At 33.8% G+C, this 24,254-nt stretch overlaps 1 protein-coding gene and 1 long non-coding RNA gene across 2 annotated transcripts in view; one reads left to right on the forward strand and one right to left on the reverse strand.

The window, feature by feature from the left end:
- Positions 1-24,254, reverse strand: part of KIF13A (kinesin family member 13A) — a 242,422-nt gene that overhangs the window by 210,117 nt on the left and 8,051 nt on the right.
- On the forward strand, positions 17,136-19,786 carry LOC141545392 (uncharacterized). The gene is made up of 3 exons (XR_012482999.1): positions 17,136-17,221; positions 17,817-17,930; positions 19,632-19,786. It is a non-coding gene; the product is annotated as an uncharacterized LOC141545392 (long non-coding RNA).

The following is a 24,254-nucleotide window of genomic DNA, read 5'->3' on the forward strand; positions in this document are numbered from 1 at the left end:
GGAGATTTGCAAGTCCAGGAGATTCACAAGTTTAAAGGAAAAGCCTGCTCATGGACTTCTAGGTGATTCACAACTAGGATTGACTTCTGGGAGATTCACAAGGCAGAAACCCACAATCCCCATACTCTTGGCGATTCAGAGTCAAGATTCATTCCATCTTTCACGTTTGTGCTGGCTGGACACATTCAGACAAGAACTCTCGGGAGTCAAGAAAAGAAATAGGCCTCTACTAAAGCTAGCTGGACCCCAGGAAAAGATTCAAGACTTTGAAGGACATAATAAAGGATCTGGACTTTAACTCCTGGCTGCATTTGGATTATTGAACTGAAATGAAAGGAAGACTGCCTCCAGAAGCTCCTCAAGAGATCTGCTCCAAGAGAACCTTTACAATTTAGAGAAGAGAACATTACAGAAAGGGAGTCTTCCTGACTCCAGGCCTGGCACTCTATCCACAGGAATACCTCATTGTCCTATTTCTTCAGAATGACTCATGAAATTTTTTCAAGGTTAAGGTTAAATTTTATGAGGAACTGATTAAGTTTAGAAATCCCTTTATTAAGCAAATTGCACTAAAAAGTCACTATACATCCATCCCAAACGCTATACAATCTTATATAGTGAGAAAGTACAAAGTCAAAATGATTTTGTCTACAGAAGTAAAATAACGTAATCCTATCTGCTTTCTCTAAAATGTCATAGAATTTTCTTATATACATAGAGATGGGAATTTTTTTTTTTTTTACAACTAATTCCATTATTTGTTTTTCAATTACAAGCAGAAGGCCTACCACAGAAATCCTTATCACATATCCTCATTTTTCAAATTCTTGACTTAATTCATGTGAGACAGTTAGGCCCTAGAATCAAGATCCCTGAGAATTCTTAACTAGTATGTAACCTCAAGCAAGGAACTTAACCTTCCTGGGCTCAGTTTGTTAGTTTTTTTCCTTACTCTCTAAAATGTAGAAAGTTTACATACTATAAAATGGAGATATTAGTATTTGTTCTACTAATTCCACAAAGTTATTGTGAGAATAAAATGACAAAATGCACATAAAACAACTTGCTAGCTATAAAGTACTATAAAAAGGTTAACTTCTTATAATTTCAGAAAGGACTATCTGGCAATGGAAGCCTTGAGGCTCTTTAAGAGCAAAAACTATGCATTCTAGTTGTATTTTATATCTTAAACACATTCTGGTTTTCTTTTTAAACTAAAAATCTGGAACCATTAAAAATACTGAATACAACTTTTTTTTTTGAACAAACAAAAAATGCTAAAAACCAAAATAACTATCATATATCATATTCAATAAGAAATTTATGTTAGTCTTCTCTAGGTCAAAAAGGTACTAAAAATGTCACTATATTGCTATGTTACATAAATCGTATACATATATGCATATGTGTGTGGGGAGGAGAGATAATGGAAGTATACTAAAATTCATTTATAAGCTGTAAGACAAAATTTCTGACCAATGATTTTGGAAAGCTGTTCTTCAATATTTATTAAGCAACTGTAAAGACAAAATACAAACTCAATATTTTTATTGTTTAAATTAATCTTTCTTCTTATATAAATCTTTATTCAAATGTAAATCACACTTGTCACTGTCCAAAGTATTGAAGTCTGTCTTTTCTGACTTCTACAGGCAACACAATCTCATGAGCAACATATGTGTTACAGAATTCTCATTGGAAAGTCTTTAAGTCTGTATTCTGTTTTCTGCTGGGAAATCATACAACAAATGCAATAGAACCTTATATTAGCTGCATTTTTTAACTGTGCGATTTTAAAAGGTATTCTGACAGAAATTTCTTTATGATAACCTCTACTTTTTGTTTTAGTTTTTCTTTCTTTTCTATTTTTCCTCTCTGGAGCAATTGGGGTTAAGTGACTTGCCCAGGATCATAAAGCTAGGAAGTGTTAACTATCTGAGGCCACATTTGAACTCAGGTTCTCCTAACTCCAGGGCCAGTACAATGATATCTAGCTAATACATTTCAATCAGTCAATAAGCTCTTACTATCTTGCAGGCACTGTGCTATATAGTTGATAAAGTAAATATAGGAGTCAGCAGCAATTGATATCTTCTGTTACCTGTTTAGGATAATATATTATGTAAGATTTGTTTCCCCTATTCTTTTGGTATCTTCCCCTCCTTGAAAGATCATGTAAAACAAATCTCAATTCTTTGAAGATTATCTCTTTCTCAACATAATTTTTAACTCCTCCACATGCATGTCCAGTGACTCTCTAATTTCATATCCTTAACTGGCATTTCTATTTCCTCATAATACAGCACATCTGAAAAATTAAAGTGATAAACACCAAAAGAGGTGGTTCCATAGTCAATGATGAAGAAAGTAGAGTTATAGAAATGCTGATAAACCTACCTCACTTTACATATACTAATCATTACAATATACAATCATTATATCTATAACTGCCCTGAGTAAGATATAGCTTAGTGAACTTATATCAAACTTACCTTAGACTTACATTCACTTCTATTACATTTCTGTTTTATTAACTGTTACTGCTTATCTCTCAACCTCAATGATCTTTTACAAATTTACATTCTGAATTGGTGTAGTCCCCAACGGCATCTAACCATAGAAACAACTCAATTTAACAGTTTTCTGATTGTCAACATCAACTAAGGCATAAAGCAGGAGACAAAACTTATCAGAGGTATTTAGGATAGAAGTTATCCTAAGTAGAGTTAAAATGTGATGAGAGATTATACAGGGTTTTCAAATGACATTGTTCTGAGTGCACCAAAGTCAAACCAACTTCCCTCATCTCAGTAAGTTTATGATTACTCAAAATTGATCAGCCTAATAATCCATACAGGAAATAACAAAGAGAGAAAATCTATTATCCAAAGACATATATGCTGGCTGGGGAGTTTGGGGGGGTGAGAGGTGATTAATCTATTGAGTTAGTGCCTCTGTGTGTGTGTATTATTTATTATTTTTTTGGGGGGGGTAGGACAAGCCCCAGAAATGAAGAGGAGGAAGAGAGTAGACTGGAATACCTTGGTAAAGAGGTGCTTGTAATGGCACCAAGTTGCTCACCAACACCCAAAATCCATTTGTTTACAAGAACATTCCCCCAAAGCTGAATGGTTGTAGATCTTAGAAAACTTCTATTTCCAAGTTATTAAAGCTTCATGTGATTCAAATAACAAGGGAAAGAGCATGATATAAATAGATTAAAGCTTATTTGCAACAAGACCTTTGAGTCAAAAATGTCATAAGACTAACTTACAGATAACAGGAAAAAGAGATGCATTGATCATACAGCAAGAGTGAGAAATAAGATGAACTACTTTAGGAATATAACCACAAAAGATAAGAATGGCCTAGTATATTGGGTAGGTTTTTTTGGAGGATCTATGGGAAAATATGAACAAAATGAAATGGAATTAAACCTGTACAAATGGAAGGAATAGCCATCTCAATGAGGTCATAGTTCCATTAAAATATTGAAGTATAGTGAAATGTTGGTCCATACTTATTCTGAATGAGAAAAATACAGGCCAATTTAAAAATAATGCTTCAGTTGTAACAGTCGATAGTATGAGAAAAATTTGTGAGAACAAAATGAATACTGGATAGTGGGACCAGACAAGTAAGAAAGAAATTTGTTTTCATTAATGAATTATCAAACAAAATACTCTACACCTTTTATCCTTTTTAGAAACAATGGAGGGCAAAAGATGAAGGGATTCTTTTCTAATACCCCATCTGCTGAATACAGACCCCAAGGAATGTTTTTAAAGCATTGTTTATTCAACAACAAATTATTTGACAGAAGGACAAAGCAACAGTTTTCTCTAAACCTTTCATCCCTGCCTTTCCATGGTCTTCAAAAACATTTTTATATAGGCCTAAAATTACTCAAATGAAAAAAGGCAATATATTAGGGTTAGAAATTCCTTCATTACCACCCACCTGGAAAAACTTTTAACCAACTCTTGAAAAAACAATAACAACTTCGTTAAAACCTTTTTAAAAAATGATTACAACAACTATCCAAAGAAGTTCTATTCAGTACCATCCACAGTTTTGTAGCGTAACTCTGTTGTTCCCTCAATTCCTCCCTTCCCCCATCAATCTCATTACTTCATAATTCTTCATAAAAAAAGACTTTAAAATTTCCAAAGGGTAGAGCTGTATCACTTAATTGAAAATATGAATGATTTTTCTATCCAAAAGATAGTAATTTCTATGTGAAAGGCTACATATCATATATTGTGAAGGTCCGGGCTAGCTCCTCTGAAGGGCTCAGAATCAGTCCTTGTCAGGATAAGCAAAAGTCCTGGCCCCACGTTGTGGGCGCCAATATGTGAAGTTCTTGAAAATGTAAAGGTCCGGAATTGTGAAGGCCCTGTGTCTCTAAGTTATCCTTCCAGGCCCCCATCCCAACTCGGTCCTAGAGTAGACTCACTTCTCCAGGTTCAATGTTGTCTTCTTTTATCCTCCCAGAGAGTGGGCATGTGAGAACTCAAGGGATTATGGGAAAATTACTTCAACCAATGAACTTGCTCCTTTTAAAGGTTGGGTAAACTCCTTTTCATATGTAAACTCCTCCTCATTAGTTCAAAGGGGTAAATTCCCTTTAAGGCCGGAACCAAAGGTGTGATAGAGAATTGTTAAGTACCGAGTTAGCACTTAGTAAGAACCTAACAATATATCACAGAGAAAAGAATACTGGACTCAAAGACAGAAGACCTGGGTTCAAATTCCACCACCCAGGTTTGTTGATATTGTACAAGTCCCTTAATAACTCAGAACTTTGCTTTCTCCATTTGTAAAAACAGAGACAATAAATTCTTGAACTAAAGGAGAAGTTTAAGGAGAAAGTTAGCAGCAAAGGGAAAGGTTTATTTTCAGAGATAGTGATCCCTTCTTTTACAGGGATTAGACGAGTAGAATGCCTAAATCTGATAAAATCTTGCCCTATCAATTGATTGGGGACCTTTTCCTTTTAGGGTGCTAGGATGAAGGAAGGATAGGTGGAATGGAAAAGATTTGCAATTCTAGTATCAGGGAGCTGGGATAAAAGTAGTAAAGAATTCAAGCCCAGAGGTATAGATCCATCAACCAACTGGCATTTGGTAAGTACTTATTACCTGCCAGGCATTGTGCTAAAGCTTTCAGATAAAAAAAAAAGGGGGGGGGGTAGGAGGAGAGGGGGAAGAAACCATGTTCTCTGCACCTAAGAAGCTCACATGTCAATAGGGAAAATAAGATATAAATAATAATGTGTGTGTATATGTACACACACACAGACACACACACACACACACACACACACACACACACAATCATATTTCCAGGGTATATGGAAGATGTTAGTTGTTGTTGGCTCTTCCTTTTGGAAGAGGACCAAGACATTAGAAAGCCATGATTTCCATTGAATTGTATCTAAGTGAGAAAGGACTGTGCAAAATCACCAGTCTCAATCTCTCGCTCAGAGTCACTTGGATCCAGTGGCAAGATATAGATCAGGACAAGTGGAGATGGACCTGAACACAGTGGGAGAGCCTGACCTTTTAAAATTAGTTAAAGTCTTTCCCAAGTCTAATTGACTGAGGAAAACTCAGATATGATGCAAATTCTATAGCACCCTCCCAACAGGATGCAAAAAATCATTACTCTTTTTACTTGGTATCTAATTTGCCATGTTTCCCATATTTATCAACATTTGATATCAGAAAGGGAAAGCTTAGTTTTTGCTGATTTGTTGTACCCCAGCAGCACTATAATTGTTTCTGCACAACCATTTTCAATTATAAAATCTTTCCACAGTAGTTTCCCAAGGTCAAATAATTTGACTCCCCTATTTTGTCTGTGAAGCATGCAAATGAACAAATTTGAAGGTCAACCAAAAGATTTAGGGCTATCTATGTTGATTTCAGTTAGATTCACTACCCAAGATTGGATTTTTCTTTATCCAATTAATGTGAATTTATCCAATTCACATACAGATACCATCCTATAATTTCCAGGAAGATAGACCATTTTTTCCCCTAGAACATATCTTGTAGTATTTACTGATTAATATTATCACTAGTAAGTGCATACACTAAATGTTTTGTTACATTACAATATCATTTCATGTTTAGAATATTTTAAAATTAAATATTTAGCATTCATTCAGCAAACACTTATTAAAGACCTTCCAATGTCAGGCTCTGTAGAGCAGGGATTCTCAAACTACAGCCCGCAGATGCAGCCACTGAGGATGTTTATGCCAAATGGGCTGAGGGGCAGAGTGTGAGCTTTTGTTTTTACTAAAGTCCAGCCCTCCAACAGTCTGAGGGACAGTGAACTGGCTTCCTATTTAAAAAGTTTGAGGACCATTGCTATAAGATGCAATAATGAATAAGAGTCTCTTTCCTCAAGTAATTTATAATTTAGTAGGGAAGATGAGAGATAAAAATAACAGCATAATAATAGCTAACAATTATACAGTGATGATTAAGAGATAGGTGCCATTATTGTCATTTTACAAATTAACAAACAGGTTGAGAATGTTGGGTGACTTGCCCAAAGTCATAAACAAAAACAAGATTAGAATTAAGATGCTGGTGCATCCGAGTTCAGTACTTTATCCAGTATACCAACTAGCTACTAGCATAAAAATTAGAATATGATAAATAAGAATATAAAAGTATCATGAATTCAGTTAAGGATAAATTCTATCATTAATTGAATTTAAATATTTTGTTCTTTTTTTAATGTGGCTTTTTTTCTAAAGCCACAAAAATTAGTTCATTCTTGTTTTTTTGACACTAGAAAATAATTATTTTTGAAATTCCTATTCATTTATTCTAAAAGGTCTTTTAATTGCTTATTCTTAGGCAAACTCTCTTTTACTGTTAGTGCTTGTCAAGCTTCATGACGTGGAAGTACCAAATCAAGTGTAATTCATTTCTCTTTATCATCCTTTTATCAGCCAATCTAGTGTGAACTTGAACATTTAATGTAAGTGTACCTCTGAAGGCACATGTCCACATTTTAATTTTAACAGCATGCAGACTTGCTTTTAATATTTATACTGTGCTTTCTGACAGTAACTACTAACTATACATACAAGTTTGTTTGAAAAGACATTTCTTTTTGCAAATTAAGACAACTCTGAGGTATCATTACACACCTGTCAGATTGGCTAAGATGACAGGAACAAATAACGATGAATGTTGGAGGGGCTGTGGGAAAACTGGGACACTGATGCATTGTTGGTGGAGTTGTGAAAGAATCCAACCATTCTGGAGAGCAATCTGGAATTATGCCCAAAAAGTTATCAAAATGTGCATACCCTTTGACCCAGCCATACTACTACTGGGCTTATACCCCAAGGAACTACTAGAGAAGGGAAAGGGTCCTGTATGTGCCAAAATGTTTGTGGCAGCCCTTTTCATAGTGGCTAGAAGCTGGAAGATGAATGGATGTCCATCAATTGGAGAATGGTTGGGTAAACTATGGTATATGAATGTTATGGAATATTATTGTTCTATAAGAAATGACCAACAGGAGAAATACAGAGAGGCTTGGAGAGACTTACATCAACTGATGCTGAGTGAAACGAGCAGAACCAGAAGATCATTATACACTTCAACAATGATACTGTACGAGGATGTATGCTGATGGAAGTGGATTTCTTCAACATAGAGAAGAGCTAATCCAATTCCAATTGATTAATGATGGACAGAACCAGCTACATCCAGAAAAGGAACACTGGGAAATGAATGTAAACTGTTATTTTTACCTTCTGAATCCAATTCTTCCTGTGCAACAAAAAAATTCGGTTCTACACACATATATTGTATCTAAATTATACTGTAATGGACAGAACCAGCTACATCCAGAAAAGGAACACTGGGAAATGAATGTAAACTGTTATTTTTACCTTCTGAATCCAATTCTTCCTGTGCAACAAAAAAATTCGGTTCTACACACATATATTGTATCTAGAATATACTGTAATATATTTAACATATATAAGACTGCTTGCCATCTGGGGGAGGGGGTTGGGGGAGGAAGGGAAAAAATCTGAATAGAAGTAAGTGCAAGGGATAATGTTGTAAAAAATTACCCATGCATATGTACTGTCAAAAAATGTTATAATTATAAAATAAAATAAAAAAAAAAAAAAAAAAAAAAGAAAAGACATTTCTTTTGACATAGACACACTTTTTAACCCACTCCATCTCATGCTCTCTAAACCTCACCCTAAAAAAAAGATAGGAAATTATTTGGAATTTTCTAGTCCAGATCCATTGGAAATATTGGATAGGCAATATTATAATTGATATTAAGAAGAGAAGAGACTAAGTACTTGATCTTCAGCCATAATTTCCCATCTTTTTTCTATGACAACCATAATTTCCCATTTTTTTCCTACGACTTAGCCCATACATACTCTTCACAATGAAGTCTTCAAGTATCAAAATACACTATTGATTTGATTCAGAGGATCTTACCAAATTCTTCATAAAATTATTCTATTCAAAGTTAGTAAAAGATGATGGCATGTAAACTGTAACTGAATCCAAGTAACCTGTTTACTAAGTCCCTTTTTGAGCAAAATATTATAACATGAAATAATGTATTTTTTTGTATGTGATAAGATGAGTTACATCAACTCTTCATTTCTTAAAAAAAAAAAAAAATTCTGTCCCATCCTTCCATTATTTAGCTGGAACTTCTTTTTGGCTCTTAGTTTCATGCCTAACAAAGCCATAACACATATGGTTCAATATCTCAAGGAATAAGGTGACCACTGGACAAACACTGAATATTAAGAATGCCAATATTAAATTAATGCTTAAAGATGGTCTGAGAACTGTGTAATTCTTAGCAGATTCTGGATCCTTCCAACCCTACTTCTTTAACTCCCATCCTCCCTCACTATCATTGCAAAAAAGTGAAAGGGACCAAAGACTACAGGAGGTGGGAAGAGGATATATTTGTCTGTTTCATGGGGTGTTATTATGTAAAACATTTCCCTCCCCACCCCAAACCTTCCTATTATTATCTAGGGTATCACTATCCTCCCTGTCACTCAGGCAACAAATGTAGGTGACATCCCTGACTCCTTACTTTCTTACTCTTTATATTCAATTAATGCTCAAGCCTTGTCATCTTCACCTTCTAGTATCTCTCACCCCCTTCTCTCCTCTGACACTTCCAACACACTGGTAAAGGCCCTCATCTTCCACTTAGCTGTCAAACTGATGTTTCTCAAATGCTACTTTGACTATATCATCTCCCTTCCCCCATTCATTAAACTCCAGTAGCTCCTTATTACCTCTAGAATCAAATATAAACTCAGACCCCTTCCTACCTTTCCAGTGTCCTCATACCTAACTTTCCTCCACATATTCAACAAACCAGTAACTCTGGCCTAATTTTTATCTTCAAACATGACACTTTCCCTCCCAATTTCTAGTATTATCACTCATAATCCATTTCTATAATGCTCTTGTTCATCTTCTCCTTCCAGCCTCTGAAGCTTCTGTTACCTTTTGACAAATGTCCTAATCTTTTACAAGAAACTGCTACTAATCTTCCTTAATATTAGTGCCTTTTCTCCCTTAAGGTTACCCTTAATTTATCTTATATATCTCACATACACACACAATCTCTCTCTCTCTCTCTCTCTCTCTCTCTCTCTCTCTCTCTCTCTCTCACACACACACACACACACACACACACACACACACACACACACACATGCACACACCCCTTTTAGTCAGTTCTTGATCCTTATGTTTTTTGAACTAATTCTAAGCTTGATTATGTATCACTCATGGTACAAAGTTACCCTACAATATATCCTTGAGGTTTTTCAATATCACTTCAGTTCTTCAAGTCATAACTAGCTGTAAAATATAGTCTACTTACACCCAATGTACCTTTTCTCATTGCCTTTTGTAGTTATCTACAATTCTAATTGTTTTAATAGACTATATTTCACCATTATAAAAGAATTAAAACAGCATGCTTTTTTTGTAACGTACCATGAACTTATATACTGATTGAATTACAAACATTATTCAAGTTTCAGGACATGTAAAATTCTTATGTTATATAAACCTGTGGATACTACCTCACATATACACCAATATGTATCTAAATATATATCCATATATTATTTTATATAACATTTATAAACATAGTTGTTTATAACTGTTAAGGAATAAATTTGAGGGCATTAAAGAACTATTCCAAATAAAAGTTACAATTACACCTTCTCCCACCCCGAAAAAGCCTCCAGATAGCAAAAGTAGCCAAGAGAACCAATAAAGAGATAAATAGCTGATTAAACATGAAAAAAAAAATTAGGAAATGAATTGGTTAGGTGATATCAAATTAAAAACAAATAGTTTAAATAGTTTAGACGTCTGCACAATAATCAATCATGTAGGACAAGTTTAATTTCTCTAAGGAAAGGAATCATCAGCTTCCATATCCAATAAGATAAAGTGCCTTGCACATAGGAGGCATTCATTTGTTATCTGTTGAATTAAAACATATTTACTAAACTCCAGAACAATTTAATAATGGTATAAAAATTCATATTTTTATCTCTTACTAGATCAGTTAAGGTTTATGACAATCCAAGACACTTTAAGTTCAAGGGTATAAGAATCAGTTTTTGCTGTTTAGTGGTAAATTCAACATTTAAGTACCTGCCTTGTACATGGTATTGACTTAGGCATAGGAATTAGATGCAGATTTCCTAACTAGGATAAGAAGAAATGTATAAATGAGTAGACCTGGAGAAGACCTGGATTTGAATCACATCCTAGGTTCTTACTAATTGTGTGACAAGTCACTGAGCTTTTTGACTCATCTGTCAAATGTGAATTATAATATCGAATATAATAATATAATATAATATCGAAATATTCTATTTCATAATTATTAAGAGCTTTGGAAAGTTGGTTACAAGATGTCATTGTCACAGGAAAAAGTAATAAGCCAAATAAGAAAAATTCTATTCTGAAAGAAAATTTATTCTTAATGAACACTTCATCAGTCTCCTGAATAACTCTACATTTTTATTCTAACAAAACCACAACAAAGATCAAAGCTGAATGGCAAAATTCAGATAACTGTACTTTTAAAGAAGAAGAACAATAACAACAACAATAACATACAACTACCTGGGGTAGCCAAGTAAAAATAACTTTATTCATGCCCTCTAACATATGCTAATAGTTTAAATGTTGTCTTCATGTTTGTTACAGGATTAATGGTTGTCTTATAGAATATTCTTTAGTGGTCTCCAGTGAATTGGGGAAATTTTTTTGAAACAAGCTCTAGAGATATGGATCCCAAAAGAGAATTAAGCACATTGTAAACACTAGGAAAAGGAAAGAATCACATTAATCATGTGGTGATAGTTGAGCCCAGAAGGGAAATGAGTTGGGAAATATCCCTTCCAGTTTTGGTCATTAAGAGATTTAGAAAAAGAGCTAAAATGCATTTACAATTATTTATTCAAAACTTAAGAATAACAGCTCACATATACACAGCATTTTATAAAGCACAAAGTATTTTTTTTCTAATCAAATCACTCTTAGTGGGTCACATCTTTATTTTACAGATAAAGAAACAGGCCCAGAAAAATTAGGAAACTAGCTCAGAGACACAAAGCTAGTCAAGAAATAGTAGAAATAAGTTCAAACACAGAGCTTTTGATTATAAGACTAGTGCCTTTCCCTAGTATACCATACTCCCTTATCACACCCCAGACACTGTATATTATGTAAGCATCTATAATATACAAAAAGCACCTATCCTTCCAAGAGGACTATGTCTATATGGGGGAAAAATTTAGAGGGCACTTAAAAACAGTATATAAGCAACTGCAATGCAATATGCTAAAAATCATATGTCTACATGCTTTGGGGAATTAAACTAAAAGAGAGCAGCATGACTAGGTGTTATTCAGAGAGAAGGTTGATTTTAATCAAGCCACATCAAAAAGGAAGTGATGAATGTCTGACAAGGAGCAGATGTTTCTTGCTCCCTACTTCTTTCAATAATTAAAAACAAATTAGTGAGATGAAAAAATAGGGAACTCAGTATTAGTAAGGAAGTAAGAAAACAAACTCAATATTATTGATGTGACTGCCAATTGGTGAAACCATTTTTAAAAAGAATATGGCAACATACACTGAATCACAAAACTAAGCATACCTTTCAATCCAAAAATTCCACTGCTAGGACATTTTCCTAAAAATAAAATTTAAAGGAAAAAAGGATAATCTGTACCAAAATATTTATAGTGTCTTTATTTGTAAGAGTACAAACTTGGAAAGTATATATTGAATGGTGTACTAAAATATGGTTTATTGATGTAATGATAAAGTGTAATTACAATAAGTGTGAAGCACCAGGAAATATGAAGACATACACAAAGTAATACAAAGTGAGATCACTTAAAAAAAAAAAAGTTTTTTTTTTTTTTTTTTTAAATGAAGGAAGCTGATATTTAGATAGTGCTGAAAAGGAATTACATATATTTTGTACCTATGAGTATTGGTTTTTTCCTTCCTTAGATTCTATGAAATGGACAATGTAAAACTGTATTCCTTATTTTGTATGTGGGGTTTTTTGAAGCTATAGTTAATAGCTTTAAAATTCAAATAAATATTAATTATAGGAACAGCATGGGACATAATAGTTACCTATACCTAGTTTGTCTTTTTCAAATGAACTGTGCTTTACAAAAATATCTAATTGATATTCTGTAAGATAGGAAACATACATTAATTTACAATTCAATTATATTATTTGTTGAAACTCCATTCTGAAATAAATTATAATTTGCACATCAAGTAAAGTTTGAAATTACAAGAGAAGTCCCTTAATTAGATAACTATTGCACAAAAAAAAGGAAGAATGTTCAGGTCAGTTTGGACATAGACTTATATATTAATTTACAATTTAATTATATTAAGTATTTGTTGAAACTCCTTTCTGAAATAAATTGTAATTTCAAACTTTTCTTGATGTGCAAAATTATAAGAGAAGTCCCTTAATTTGAATATTGCACAAAAAAGGAAAAATGCTCAGGTGAGTTTGGACATAGATTTAGTCAATCATCCATCCTTTCTAGAAATGAGGATTTTTTTTTTTAAAGGAAATGCCTTAGGATTTTTAAAAGTAGCTACAGCAAAGACCATAAATATGCAAGTTTCAGAAGTTTAGATTTTCTTTCCAACTACATTATACGATACCAACTTCTAAATTTGTTTTTTGCCTGCAAATAATTTGGAAGAGTTTTATAAACAAGTATTTCTACCCAAGTTAACTTTGTAAAGAAACAAAAATTTAAATTCATTTGGATAGTATTCAAATAGTTGTAACCTTGATCCAAATATTTACTTTATTTCATGTTACTGATTGTTTATAAAATGCATTTCTTCACTTTCTAAATTCATAGGATTTAACATTATCAATGTCCTTCTCTTATGGACTCTTGAATCTTTTTAAGACATGAGAGAAGTAACAATTCCAAATAGATTCAAGCATGACCTAACATTTCTCAGTCTAAATGTACTGTTTTCTTTTTTCAAAAGCATTTTTTTCAAATACATGTAAAGATAATTTTAAACATTCATTTTATTTATTCATTCCTTCAGTTTGTTTATTTGTTTATTTATTGGGTGAGACAACAGAGATTAAGTGACTTGGCCAGGATCACACAGCTAATATCAAGTGCCTGAAGCTGAATTTGAACTCAAGGTCCTCCAGATTTTTGTACTTATTCAGTACCTGATTAACATTTTGAGTTTCAAATTTTCTCCTTATTCCTTCCCTCCTGATGTAGATTATATATAGTTTATTGTGTTTTAGCAATACTTGGCACTTTTTCAAGGGGCCTTATTAAGTTATGTCCAAAGAAACAAAGTTGAGAAAATAAAGGTAATAAGGTAAAGAAGCTAAAGAACAGAAATCACTGAGAAGATGAATTTCCAAAAATATATGCCAGCCAGGCAAAATTGTAAGATTGGCCTTCCACTAAGATACTCTTAGTATTCTGAATTTTTATATGCATTGCTGGCAAAGGGACACAGGATTATACATTTTCATAAACTCAGTTAATTAGTTAATTAAGTCTTTGAAAAGAAAAGGAAATGTGGGTCAATTTTTTTTTCTGAATGAATAAAACCATCAATAAGAAATAAGTTGTGACAGCAACATCAAGATTATTATGATGATCAATTCTAATGGATCTATATCTGTTTTTCCACATATGCTCTTTTCAACAGTGAAGTAATTCAGGCCAGTTCCAGTGGTCCTAAGATGAAGAGAGCCATCTGCACCCGGAGAGAGGACTGTAGGGACTAAATGTGGATCACAACATAGTATTTTCACTCTTTTTCTTGCTGTTTGCTTGCATTTTATTTTCTTTCTCATTTTTTCCCTTTTTGATCTGATTTTTCTTATGCATCATGATAATTGTGGAAATATATAGAGAAGAATTGCACATGTTTAAGATTTTTGGATTACTTGCTATCTAGGGGCAAGGGGGAACAGAGGGAGAAAAAATCTGGAACACAAGGTTTTGCAAGGGTGAATGTTGAAAAATATCTATGCTTATGTTTTTAAAATAAAAGTTTTTTAAAAATACAAAAAAGTGAGTTCCTAAAAAAGTATATCACATGAAAAGCACAATCTTGCAGAGCAGAATAGAATAAAATGGTACCTTTATAATATAAAATGTCTTTTTAAAATGTCCTTTTACATTTAACCAAGTTGTTACAAGCTAATAATCAACTAACAAACATTTAATAAACACCTACTATATGCTATATCCAAATTAAGTTATCATGCAACAGTGACAGAAATATCAAATCAGCACTATAATCCCTTTCAGTGTCCTCAAAGGACAAGTGGTTTTAGACAACTCTTTAGCGAAAAAGATAACACCATTAAGACAGGCAGAAATAAAAATTGTAAGCATTCTTGCCAAATCTGCAGTCAGATGTGGGGAATGTGGTTTGGCCACGATCAAAAATGATTGATCCAATGGTTTAGACTCAGATGATCTAAGACACCATAACAATTACTCCCTAAAGCCTCATGAAGTATCACATATCAACCCTTGTTTGCTTCCTGTGATTGAGATTCCATGTCAAAGGTACTTTGTACCTTTGCATTCTATGCAAACAAACAGCATCAGAGTCAGAAAGACCTGGATTCAAGTCTCAGATCAGACATACAATGCCTATTAGACCCTGGACAAATCACTAAACTTCGTGGTACTCCTATACAAGTTTGGAAAGAAGAAAAGAAAGAAAGGAGAAAGACAGGGAAAGAGAGAAGAGAACAAACATTTATTAAGCATATATTATATGGCAGAAACTATGCTAAGCCCTTTATAAATACTATCCCATTTGATTCTTACAACAAGCCTGGGAAATAGTTGCTGTTATTATCCTCATTTTATGGATGAGGAAACTGAGGCAGACATAGGTTAAATGAATTTCCCAGAATCATACAGCAAATAACTATGTGAAGGCAGATTTTAATTCAGGTCTTTCTAATTTCAGGTCCAGCACTCTTATCTAATTGTATCAATTAGCTGCTTTTTAATTGCATTACTGCAAAGAAATTTTTTGATCAGGATTCCCTAAATCACTAAAATTATATACAGATTAAATTATTTTTAAAAAATTGTCTTCTCACTGAAACCCAATGAATGAGTCAGTCTTCAAGGAAACTTGAGAATAGTTTAAAGTGGATACTTGTAGCAGTTGTAAATTATAACTAAAACTATATTTGCAATCATTATTGGCCAAAAATTAAGTGACACTTGTATATCCCTGGAGGAACAAATTTCTTGATATTTTAATACAGAACTTAGGGTTCTTGAGAAATAGTTTAGGTGTATCCAGACCAATTTTTTACTTTTAAATACAAAAGCATCTCAAATGAGGAATGGAATTCCACCCTTTTCTCCCATCCCTTACTGCTTTAAAATATACTGAATTCTCCCAAGTTCCACCTTTTAAGCACTTTAAAGTACATCTTCATTCACAAAGAGCAAAATGCGGCTTCCTCTTACATCTGAAAGAAGGGGGTAGGAAAGATGCTTCAGTTCAACTGTAAATATCCTCATGGAACAAATGTACTTTAAATAATTTCTTAGTATACTCAAGAATTCAGTAAAAACAAGATCCAAAAAAAGACAAGTATGGGATCTGCTAAATGTATTCAAAATATAATGTAAAATGTCCAACAGGCCTTATTCATGATACCGCCTCATCTAAAGCTAAAAAAAAAAAAAAAAAAAAAAAAAAAAAAAAAAAAAAAAAAGGAAGGAAGGAAGGAAAAAAGGGGAAAAAAAAAAACCCACAGGTGTAAAGAGTCCATTCTGCCCACAGATTCATAATAGCACATCCTGAAGAATACACTACTGCTTTTCAGTATGGAACTAACTGTCGTTTTACAACTTACTTTTTTCTTTCATGCAAGGCAGTTGGAATCTGCCTCAAAGTTAACATACCAGTCTGATATTAAGGATAGATGTGGTGTTTTAAATCATTGTTCATTAAAGGACTACATAGAAATAGGTAGAATCTAAGATAGAAGGTATAAAGGGCTGAAACTCGAGTTAATGCACTGAAGTTGGACAATCCAGCACTTGAGGCTAATTACCAATTGGACAATACTCTATAAGAATATGCTTGGAAAATGGCCCTTCCCACTATCCTGTGCTGGCCCAATCGTTTGATGTATACAGAGAATTATGGGAGGGTCTAGGAAATGCAGTGAGACTAGCCAGACTGACTCTGGGCAGGAGAGGAAGAGGTGAGGTGGCGGAGATTCTGCTTCTATTCCCTTGACCTCTACCGCTGAAGACCAAGAATAAAGACTTGCTTATCCTGACTCTGGCTGATTCTAAGGTATCCAGGGTGCTAACATGGTTGTCATAAGAAGGATTTATTTTCTTTTATTTTGGGAGAGAGAGTAAGAAAAGGGAAGATGATTAGAAAATATCTTTCAGTTGATGTGATAAACTTTAAATATATGTAATAGTTCTATCCCCTTCCACAATTTCAAGCAGAATGATCAGACCTAAATCTCAATGGGTAGTAGCTGATAATGTGTTGGAGCACAAGAAGTAAGAGAAGAAGGATACCAAAGCAATGGTCAAAGGCAATGAATTAAAGCCAAAGAGAAGGTGAAATATTTGAACTATTGTTTCAGGCCAGAAAGGTCTACTATATGGCCCAGAACAGAATATTTCATGAGTGAAGTCTCTGGAAATAACAAATCAGCATCCAAGAAAGGAGAAAAGCCCCTCAGCTTTTAGCATCTAAGTCTCAAGAAATCATAGGATGTGTGGAGAAGTTTGGCCCATTCTTTGAAAAAAAGGAACTACAAGATTGATACTATTCAGTTCTGTGGCTATGAAAATGACTGGAAACTCAAGCAGGCATACTGCTTTAATATGATAAATCTGACACTAGTTTTATTTTAACTATGTTTTTTTCAGATATCTCTCCCTAAAAAACCCTAAATAGTTATTTGAACCAACCTAAATTGATCCTTTTAAACATATTTGTAGATTTAACTGTAGATTAACAAGTATACTGGACTGATTAGATGAATACTCTCATTACTTGTCTCATCTATTTTAGCTCTATCTGAACACAGTTCAAAATATACTACCTACTTTAATAACAATAACTATTATCTGTAATAGTGTAAATAATATTACAGGTGACTAAATATGGTGTAATTTTGCCAACTTAATTCCCTCTTTGGCTTTCCAGATCATCAAGAATATTTTACCAGATACCAGAAGCCAAACCACTCGTGGAATTATCCTGTTACCCTGGACACATTTCTTTCTCTTCCAAAGATCCAAACTTAACCACAGCCTCCAGGTCTGGCCCCACTCCCCAGTTTCAGTTACTTTATTTCCACATTTGCTACACTTGGTAGTCACTACTACTCCTTTCCCCTAATTTCTGCCATCAAGGGAGGACTTGAACCTGAACCTAGATTTCTGACTCCAAATTCAGTACTCCTTCCATTATGCCACTGGTGTCAGTCATGTTTTCATAGCATGCTTTCTTCTTGTCATTTTCACAAGGTATTTTTGGATAAGATGTTATATTGGAACCCAAATCTTCCTGACCAAAAGCCCACTGTTCTATTGTCCCATTTACCACAAACCTACTCTGTATGTAACTTACATAGCTCAAAAACTATGTTTAGACTTGCATGTCATAGAGTCTGAAAGGCTCAATTAGTAATTGTTTCATCACAAAATCACAGTTATTAAAAGTCCTTAAAAACCATCAAGTTTATATCTTAGGCAAGATTGTATCTAAAGCTAAGCTTCTATTTCTAAAATTTCCAGAGACATATCAGAGCTTTCCCAAATGACCATTCTCAGGATTGCACAGCTGTGCTACCAACTGTCCCTGGAATTTTGATCAGAATTCAGACATAACTGGGAGACGGCCGCAGGCAGAGAGATACACACATAGGAACCCAGTGACAAACAGAATAACAGAGAAACAGAGTACTACCCAATAGTAGAGTTAGACCTTAATGAGATTATCTGAATCAACTCCCTTCAACAGTGAGCTGTTTTAGCTAGTTTCTTTTTATACCTCAACAAAATGAAACTGTTTATAAATAAATACAAAATCTAAGAAAAAATCTTTAAACATGTAAAGCAACAATTTAATCTCTTTTTTAGAAAAAGAAATGAAGAATACTTATAAATTAGCTGTTTCAAAACTATCATTGCACAGGTTACATATAGCCTTTACCTTAACAAGATGTACTTCTGTGATTGTAACAAATATAAATAACCAATAATAAAGTGATTAGTAGTAACTCTAACATTTTAATCTATAAATGAGGTTATAAAATAATGATTTGCTCCTTATTTCTAAATGAAATAATCCATAAATTACACTACATTGGGAACTAAGAGGCAAACTGTGAAGTTATATTGGATTTAAAATTTAACTCAGCAGATTAAGAAAACATCACCATAAGCATTCACAATTCTTTTTTAGTGGGGGAGGAGAGTCTAGACCTATGATTTCATTAGTACATGGAAAGAATATTTGGAGAAGAAATTCCGTCTCTCAATTCTTCTCCCCCCCCCCAAAAAAAAAAGCATTGTGAAACTTAGCTTAAAGACTTGTCTTTAATTGCACATATTTAACCACATCAGATTGCTTACTGTCTTGGGGAGGAGGAGGTAATGAATGGAGTGAAGGAGAAAAGATCAGAATACAAAGTCTTACAAAAATGAAGGATGAAATCTATCTTTACATGTATTTAGAAAAATAAAATACTACTGATAACATATATATATATATATATATATATATATATATATATATAAAACCGACCAAAGAAGCTATGAAACTTTTTTTTTAAGAGTTGTCTTTAGCACAGAAAGCTTCACATTGCAAGTACAATCAGTATATGTTACAGGGAGCATTAGAACCCAAGCCATCCTAACTCTGAGAACAAGCATCCACCAAACCACACTGTCTCTTTTTTCAAAAAGGAAAAAAAGATCATCTTAAGTTTATTGACCTTAATTTTTTATCTTTCAGCACAACTTGTTCATTATAGTTTGGCATTTTAAAATAATAAAAATGAAGGAAAACAATTGATATTTGAAAATGTGAACAACTCAGCATACAACAAAGAAGTTTATTTCCATTTGAGGAAAAGGATGCTTCTGTAAATGTCCAATAAAGAGAAACCAGAAGGAATAAAGACTATTTTGTGTTCTTCTACATTCTCTTATTTCAAGTATTCTAATGTAGAATATAGCTACCAAAAAGAAGTCTTCTTCATATATAGGACATTCATAGGTAACACACAAGAGGGGAGCTATTTGTAGATATAAATAGACCGCATGGATCAAGAACCAGGAGTTTAAAACTGAGATGAACACCAAACTCCATGTAGAGTTAGAGAGACCTTCACTGAATGCATAACCTCAGAAGGAATCAATACCAGATGGAAAATGCCAAGCTTAGGATCTCAAGAAAGATCTGCCCTGAAGACCACATAGCCCCCAGAAGGATGTACTGCAATACAGCAACAAAACATTCACAAAGAAGGACGTGTCAGAGAACCATGGCACTAATGTCTAATAGAGAAACCAAAACCAATTAGTAAAGAGGCACAGAGCTGTGCCATAAAGAAACAAAGTGAACCTTGCCCTGTCCTGTATCATGAATCATAGGGACTGTTATCAGGATGGCAAAGTCTTGAAGGAGTGAGAGGTTAGATATAAAAAGGGAAAGTTTATCTTCTAAGATAGAAAAACCTGAGTCACATAGATTAGTTTTAGAAGGAAGAAGGATTATCCATGTATGGGAATCAGAAGAATTGTCTTAACTATGGGTTCATGCACAAATCCTTTTCTGAGTTCTTTCTAGGCATGTTAAACAAATCAGATGCTAAATTCCCTCAGAATTCCAATGAGGATCACCTCCAAAATGGTATCTAGATCCGGTGTGTTAGAGATGTTCCACCATCAGGGTTACAATTATATATGATTTGCACATGCTAGGTAGTATTGGACTTGAAGTCAAAAAGAGCTGAATTCAAATCCAGTCTGACATTTACTAGTTCTATGAGCCATGACAAGTCCCTAAACCTCTGTCTACTTCAGTTTTTTTCAAAGTGTTTTAAAACACTTTGCAAATCTTACCTATATGTTATCCATTATTATATATATAGTGGTGCATTCCATTTCAAATGCAGAGAAGGGCAACTAATTACTTCCTAATGTTTACTTTTTCCTTCTTCCAAACTTTTGCAAAAGCCATCTCCTCCAGATTCAAAATAGACCCTTCTCCCTGCTCCACTCAGCCAAACTTTATTGCTGGCCATATAATTAAAGAATAACTACAACTTCTTAGGAACATAAGATTGAACATTTAATGTTAAAAGGGCCCTTAAAGGTTGTTTAGTTCATCCCTTCATAGTAGAGAAGAAGAAACTGAGGCCTAGAGAATTTTCCAAGATCAGAATAGATATAGAATTAAGATTTTACTTCAAATGCAAATCCTTCACTGCACCAAGCTGCCTAGTTTCAGATTCTTCACTAAGCCTGCTAATGAATCACAAAAAGACCAGCCCAATATAATACCCAGATACACCACTAATTTCTAGACAAGTCAGCATTGCTTCTACATGGACATAAAGACAGAACAATCTTTATGTAACACCAATACCTAACTCACATAGAAACATATTATGATATACAGATTATATTATATTATTTTTTTTGTTTACATAAATATTAAACATGTTTCATTTGTGAACAAAATAGGAGATAATATTTAAAAAGGACCTTTTATAGACTGTCCTATTCTCTGTCTTTACAATAATCATTTGTTGAGTGATTTTAATATACAATTTAGTCCTTTTAAACATCTATAAATAACGTTGCCATTCAGACTGTCTCATTCACCAATATTGTTACGTATTTTTTCTCTTCTTTTAAATATGTGATAGGATTGATATGCTACTCTGAACTGATTTTATTCACCTCAAGTTGCTTAATGCTTTGTACCTCTTCAATACGTCCACTAATGAATATGATTTGCAATGCCTTGGCATTCTTTTGCAAGGGAAAAAAAGTGAACATGCCAAAGACCTATTTATTGATTTCTGGATACATCTCAACTACAGTGTAACCTCCCTGTGGCTGAGCTACATCTCATATTCTTTGTTGCCTTTAGCATCTAGTACAGCGTTAGCAGTCTCAAATATTTTTTCATTGATTGATTTTTGTCAGTTTGCCAGTGACATTCATCTCCCTGCTGGATATATCCACCTCAAAATTTCACAAGCACCAAAAAAGCATGCCCGAAAAGGAATTCAATAATTCTGCTCCCAACTTTCCTATTCTGAGTGAAAAAGACTATCATTTCCCCAGGCCCTAAGATACATGGCCTCAGAGTCCTTCTTCATTCTTTTATTTCCTTCATTCCACATATCCAATAAGTTGCCCAGTGTCGTCAGTTGTACCACCACAACATCTCTGATCTGTTGGCTATCTCAAAATGAAAACATCCTATTTCAGGCTCCTGCAACCTCAGACCAAAACTATCACAATAGCCTCTTCTTATAAGAGACAGCAAATTATCATATCCTTAATTAGTACTTTGAAGATATTACCCTAACAATGATACCTTGAAGATCTCTTATACTACAGACTATAGAAGGAAAGGGACTTTCCTTTATAAGCTTCAAATCCTTCCCAAACTCTAGTATGCACAAAAGGAGTTAGTACAATTTTTTTTTTGAGCTCTTAAACGACAACACTAATTTTACATACTTATACTATAACTTGAAAAAGATTAACTAAGTTAATAAACTGTTAATCCATTATTTTTGATCCATTATTATGCTATTGATCTTTAAAATATAGTTTTAAAATCATTATAACTAGAATATGATGACCTAAGAGATCCTCTAGTCTACCATCACCTCCCTCCTTCCCCCATTTTACAGAGGAGGAAATTCTTTCAAAGCCACACAGAGAGGATTCAAATCAATGACTTCATCATTAGCTATCATTTGATCAAAGTTAATAAACTAGTAAATCAGTTGATTAGATAATCTTTTTTACTGGCTTTTCCCAGAAATGAATCTTAATCTCATCACATCACAGCTTTCCACATATCCATGCCTCCCTATCTCACACTGTATTGGGCCTATAGTTTGCAAATCTTATATTTCAAGTAATCAAAATTCTTTGCTGCTATTTTAAGGTAATCTTTGTTAAAATTTTTGTAATACCAAATTTAAATAAGCTACAAAAAAGAAAATGAAAGTTAATGAAAGAAAGGAATGCCCCCAAACAAATAAAAATACTATACTTAATCTCTCTGCTCTAAAAGCTTGCTACACAACAGGAAAAACAATAACATACTTACTACTGTAAGTATCCCTGTAATATAAGCTTTAAACATGCTCTCAATGTAGCTGAGATAATAAGTAGGTAAACATAGTAAGCATCAATTCTGAGAACTTGTAACAGTTAACCACAGAAGTTAAGTACATCTAAAAGCTTGTTAATCTATTCAACAAACTACTTGTGGGTTTATAGCTTGTGGTACTTCTATGATTTGAGATAAACTGCATCCAAACTGCACTTGTAAATGATTTTCAGGCAATTCATTGGCATTTGATCTTTCTGATTTTCCATTTAATTCTTTCTGTATTTGAGCTACATGAATATTTGTGGTCATTCAGGGCAGGGCTCTAAATTAGGGAGTGTCTCCTCAAGACAACACACAAAGAGCCAAAAGCAAAAGACATGCTTCCCTTTCCTCAAAGGCTTCCTTCCTGTTCTCTGACTTAAATATTTCCAATCTTCTTCCTCTGGAGGGAATTACAAACAGACTCCTCCTTTCTGTTGCAGAATTCACCCACCTACACACCAGAGTCGGCAGGACTGGGCAGGGCTGAGTAGACAAATTACTGGGGATTTCTATGCTTTGATTTTTGTTTCCTAGCCATTTAATGGACATTACAATTAGTCTTACACGAAACAGGTTCCAGCAACTCATGAACCAAATCCTAATTACATACCTGTATTTTTAGATAGAAAGTGTTTCTTGGGAGAATTAAAATTCAATATGGGCACATTTCAGTTAGAAAACAAAGTTCCAAACAAAAGCTTCAAGAAACAACTCTGGAAATGGCATTTCTCCACCCCCAGATATTCATATTAATTACATAAAGCTCTACTATACGGTTTGAGACTGAGGTTTGTTTGTTTATTAATCTCTTCATCACAAAAAGAACACCACTGTACAACAGGAAATATAAATGAAAGGAGGTCAAAAACAGTTTACCTTGACAATTTCCTATAGGGTCAGGCAACAGCTGCTGCCCTGCTACTCTTTCATTCACTACCTAAGACAAGTGAAATTTCAAATGTCTGACAATTCCTTCTGATATGTGGAGACTTCATATAACTGCCCTGTCTCACTTAAAAGCTCCTTCAGTTTTCAGTCTAAGCAAGAACTACTTCAAGAAAAGAACTCCCCCCTTTTCAAGCCTGAAATAGTCACTAAAAATGCTTCCTCATTATTCTTTAATTGAATCACAATTTTCCCTGACTCATTTTACAGCTAAATCTAAAATTTTTTTATTATTCATCTGACATATTGTGAGTACACTATTCAACTATATATTGGACCCAG

Source organism: Sminthopsis crassicaudata, chromosome 1 (assembly GCF_048593235.1).
Source record: "Sminthopsis crassicaudata isolate SCR6 chromosome 1, ASM4859323v1, whole genome shotgun sequence".
Taxonomy (NCBI): domain Eukaryota; kingdom Metazoa; phylum Chordata; class Mammalia; order Dasyuromorphia; family Dasyuridae; genus Sminthopsis; species Sminthopsis crassicaudata.